This window comes from Solanum tuberosum, unplaced genomic scaffold (genome assembly GCF_000226075.1).
Source record: "Solanum tuberosum cultivar DM 1-3 516 R44 unplaced genomic scaffold, SolTub_3.0 scf00432, whole genome shotgun sequence".
NCBI lineage: Eukaryota > Viridiplantae > Streptophyta > Magnoliopsida > Solanales > Solanaceae > Solanum > Solanum tuberosum.
In genome coordinates this window covers 279,688-285,256 of record NW_006239355.1, presented here as the reverse complement: position 1 = coordinate 285,256, position 5,569 = coordinate 279,688, and positions in this window count along the sequence as shown.

Sequence of the window (5,569 nt, the reverse complement as noted above, 5' to 3'; positions counted from 1 at the left end):
AGTTCAATTTTGCAAGTCAAGCTAAGTTAAAATTATTTTAGCCAAATAAATTAATTGTCGGATAACCGCATTAGCGGATATTCTAGGTGCTTTAAAAACCTTCCTAGAATATTAATAGGGACCTCGAACCCCCTTAATAATTTTCAATAGATTTACTGTTTTAGTCTTTTTGAAAATAATAGTTTTCTTGATTTTTCCTAAAAATTAAGTGGCGACTCTGATCTTTTGAAAATTCGATTTCTCTTGAATCATAAGTTTAATCGATTTTTCGAAAACTTAGTCATTTTCCTTTTATATATTTTTTAAATAAAACAGAATGGCGACTTCCGCTGGGGAATTGAATGGGTTCTAACCTTAAGATTAACTTGTTTGGCTATTTGTTTAAATTGTTTACTTGTTTCAATTCTTGTATATTATAAATTGTTGCATTTCATGGCATCCGATTCCGCCAAATGGCAAATAGTTTGCATTAGGAGAAAAGGCGGTTACGTGGCTTTCCACGGCTGTCCTTCAGAAAAAACACCTTTAAATTCTTTCGAAGTGATAAACGAATAGTTGGCTTGTGGTCATCCAACGTCGTTTATTATACTTCACCCCGCAGTTTGTCCAACTCGGGTAACCAGGTCTTATCTAAACCAAATTTTAGTCAACTAGTGTAGAGCGAAACTAAACCCCTTTTAGCGCATTGAACTAAGATGACCCAACACCCCAAAGGCGTGTTGAGCCCATTAGAAAGACCACCTTGAGTCCAAAACGGCCCATGGCCTAAACGGACGATCATACTTATGTGTTAAATTTGAAGGATGTATACGTTATTTGAAAAGTCATTGTCCCTCGGGGTTGGGAGTAGATTTTAATAGCTTTTTCCAATCTAAAAAGGATTTACGCAAGCTACTATCCAAAGGGATGGACATTCGGAGATGGAAAGAAGTTCACGATCAAAGGACCTTCAATGGATGCATAGTTTAGGGTTGTACCCCTGCGCGGGACTGATTATTTGTATCCTATATTCCCTATTGTGTATCCCTATTCGACTTATTCATAAAATCTGTATAATTTGGGTTTTTGGGGGCAATGAAATATTTCAGATGACGTTATACATCCTTTGAATCGTTAGGCCTACCCTTGGCTTAAAAGGGTCACATATTTGTTTTAAAATGCATAATATTTGTTTGTGTGCTATGTGCTTAACGGCTTGTGTGAATATGTTGCTTTATTTGGAGATATTCTAGCTTACTCCTCTTCGAATTGTTTTAGAACCCCTAAGCACAAATATCAATTCACTATCAAAAGTGCGTCCAAATACTCTTCTAGTCTTTAGTTTCCTAACAAAATTTGAACTTCACTTTCAAATTCATACTCTCATATCTCAGAAAAGGTCGATTTACTCAAGTAAAAAAGAAAGGTCAAACTACGTAGGACCTGAATTCTCCTTCGTGAGATACGTAGGCAGCCTTCTAAGGCTCAGTCCCCATTTTTGAGAAATTCTTACAAAGAATTAGATTTTTCAATCAGAAATGAGAAGTATGTCAATGAAAGATACAATCGACCTTGCCTCGACTCAAGTCGACTTTTCTGACTCACCAAGCTCAAATCAAATAGACAAATTTCTATCTATTTAGTCATTTCTTTAAATATGTGGGCTAGTTTATTTTCAAGTGGAGCAACTTTTATGTGTTTGTGGTCATATGTGTGATATTTCGTATAATTTATCATCTACATAGACTAACACGTTTATCTTTTGAGTTATTTTTCTTTGTCAGGAACTTAGAACTGATTTGTGTTGATAAGCTGGCTGGTCATCCTTATTTCACAAGATCTAAGGCCCCCAAAGATTCCTTCCCCGATCAAAGTTTGCACAAAGAAAAGGCAGTAATGGGTGATAACAATGAAGAGATTGCCCTGACTGATGTTGTTGTGGCTCAGCCCAGTGTCGCTGATCAAAATGAATTAATTATGCAATTGATGCAACAAATTGCCGAAATGAGGGTTGAAATGCAAAGAAGACAAGATCTACCGAATCTAATTTTTTCGGTCAACCCTCCAGGAGATGGAAGATCTCCTCCACTCCACTTTCCTCCTCCAAGCACGGAACAGGTTCATAATCCACCCTCTAACCCCGCTCAAAATCCCCTAATCATCGACCCAATCGCCCCAAATCCCCATCAGGCCTCCGTCTCTTACCAAGCACCACCTCCTCCTCAAGGTACCAACCCCCAAACCTTTCCTTCTTATCAAAATACCAACCCACAAGCTTGCCCTCCTCCTCAAATTCAAAATGTCAACAATCCGCAAACATTCCCCCATCACCATAATCAACATACCAATCCCCAGACTTTCCCCCAAAATTACCAAGTCACTCAAAATACCCAGAGTCCCTCCATTGCTCCGCCCTTGCCTCAAAAGACTACTTTTCAAGTCCCAATTCCAAATGAACCCTATGCCAACTGTTCCGAGCTTGATCACTATGAGAAACAACAGAGAGAGTGGAGGTCAAAGGAAGAAGCAACCAAGTTGAATATGAAAGAAGAGATCAGGAAAGCCATGAAGGAGTTGCATTGTATTCCTGAAATTGATGGGTTGAGTTATGAGGATCTGTGCATCCATCCGAATCTGGACCTCCCAGAAGGATTTAAAGTGCCAAAATTTGACACTTTTGGAGGAACAGGGAATCCATTGGCGCACCTGAGGGCCTACTGTGACCAGCTTGTAGGAGTTGGAAGGAATGAAGCTTTACTAATGCGGCTCTTTAGCCGAAGTTTGAATGGAGAAGCCCTGGAATGGTTTACTTCACATGATATAAAGCAGTGGTCTAGCTGGAATGCACTAGCTAAAGATTTCGTCGAACGGTTCGCTTACAATGTGGAGATCGTTCCTGATCGCTATTCTTTGGAGAGAATTAAACAAAAATTAACTGAAAGCTATCGTGAATATGTGTATAGGTGGAGGAAAGAGGCCGCCCGAGTTCGACCTCCCATGTCCGAGAAGGAGATCGTTGAAGTGTTCATACGCATTCAAGAACCAGAGTATTATGACAGGATAATGTTGCTCATTGGAGCAAAATTTGCAGAGATAGTCAAGCTAGGTGAGGCTATCGAAGATGGGATTAAAACCGGAAAGATTTCTCGCATTGCTGCCTCAACCGAATCTTCAGGATTGTTGAAAAAGAAGAGAGATGATGTGTCTTCTATTTCATGCGCATCTGATGGAAAAGGACACTTCAGAAAATCCTCACCTTACAAAGGTTATCCTCAAGCTCCACAAAATTCATATTCAGCTTGTTATACCCAATCAGGCTATCAAACTCCAGCATCGAGTTACCAAATTTTACCTCATAATTATCAAACTCCACCAGCGAGTTACCAAATTCCATCTCTTGTTTACCTGACTCCATCTCCACATTACCAAAATACCCATCCATATTACTAAGCTCCATCAGTTAATTGTTCAAATATCCAATCAAGTTACCAAATTCCACCGCCGTACTACCAACATACCCCTCCTAGCTACCGAGCTCCATAATACCCAAGTTTCCAAACGCAAGCACCATCTCACCAAAATCCTCCAAACTACCGCCAAGTACCTTCACATCCAGGAAATAATTACTCTCATCTTCGCCCAAATCTTGAGAAGAAACCTTCTAATATCAATGTCAACTCCAAGCTTTATAGACCCGATCTTCACTGTGCTTACCATTCAGGAGGTGCTGGGCATATTACTGAGGATTGTATCAATTTGAAGCATAAAATTCAAGACTTAATAGATCAAAAGGTCGTCACTCTTCAAACTGCCACTCATAATGTCAATAGTAACCCCATACCGAATCATAGAGGGGTAACTATTAATATGGTTGAAGTCGAAGAAGATTTGAATGTGAAGAAAGTTATAATCTCAGCCAACCTTGAAAAGCTTGAGAAAGTTGTAGCCTCTCCAACCAAAAGAGAGAAATCCAAATTTGTGATCATGGCACCTCATCAAGCTTTTGCTTTGGTGCCGAAAGAAGGTCAGAGCAAGCAGAAGATCGATCAAGCTTTTCCAAAATCATTGCCTCACTTATATCGGTCTTTTCCAATGCAAAATGGTCTAGGGGAAGGAATCACAAATTTGTTCAAAGAAAGTGATATTGTGCTTGAAGAGACGATTGCGACACCAGTCATACCAGACAGCGAGTCAAAGGAGAAAATGCCTAATTGGACATCCACTTCGCTCTCGACTCCTAGCTCGTCTTGGTAGACATAGACATTTTTTTTTGTGTTATTTCTAAAATTGGTGGTGTTCCGAATAAGGCTCTAGACCCATCGTTTACTCTATTTTTGCCTTACTATGTTTTAATCTTCCTCCTTATATTTTGAAAGAAAAAAAAAAGCAAAATGATTTATCGTCCCGGCCAAAATTCTTATTTTCTTATTTCAAATGAAAAACTTCTTTATTGCGAAAATATTGCTTTTCCTGCTTCGTAGGCGGTCTATGTCGGCCTCGGTCACCCATTTTATCCCTTTTTAATGTTTCTTCTTGTATTTGAACTACGTTCGACCTGAATTCTCAAGAATGAGATACGTAGGCGGTCTATGTCGGCCTCGGTCACCCATTTTATCCCTTTTTAATGTTTCTTCTTGTATTTGAACTACGTTCGACCTGAATTCTCAAGAATGAGATACGTAGGCGGTCTATGTCGGCCTCGGTCACCCATTTTATCCCTTTTTAATGTTTCTTCTTGTATTTGAACTACGTTCGACCTGAATTCTCAAGAATGAGATACGTAGGCGGCCTATGTCGGCCTCGGTCACCCCTTTATCCCTTTTTAATGCTTCATTTTGTACTTGAACTACGTTTGACCTGATTCCTGCTTCAACGGGATACGTAGGCGCCACAACGGTTCGGTCTTATCTCCCATAAGATTTCTATTTTCTTTTCCAATAGAAACTGGGACAGAATTTTTGAGAAGGACTCAAAAATTCTCAAGAAGAAGATCTCTATACATTGAGAGTTGTAACTGGGACAGAATTTTTGAGAGGGTCTTAAAAATTCTACGAGTCATACATCGACAGTTCAAGATACTTTTAGACATCTAATTGAGACAGAAATTTTTAGGACGCCCTCAAAAATTTCTTCAAGCATCGCTAGAAGTTTGTAGTAAATTTCGAATATTTCGAGCATATTAGAAGTTTAAAACTATCTTCAAATGATCTCTGGCATTGTTAAAGTTCATAGTCAACTGTAGCAATCTCCGACACCTTTGAATTTCTAGGTCAATTACAAAACTTCTCGATTATAGTAGACTTCGGGAGAACCAGGCCAGAAATTTTTCAAGCTTTAAAGATTCTTGAATTCTCCAGAACAAGATATGGGACACACCAAAGTTTCGAACCAAGGATGTTCATTTAAGCTTGATGTGACATGACGCTTGACAGTGATCTTTTTCAATTACAACTTTTTGAAAATTTCTCTTAAAGATTTTAGCTATATGTTTCAAATATTTTTGTATAAAATATTTCGTCTTGTCTATCGAGAAGCAAGAGATCAGAGCGATCAACTGAAGATAGCAAGACAAGGAGCAAACAATTGAAGA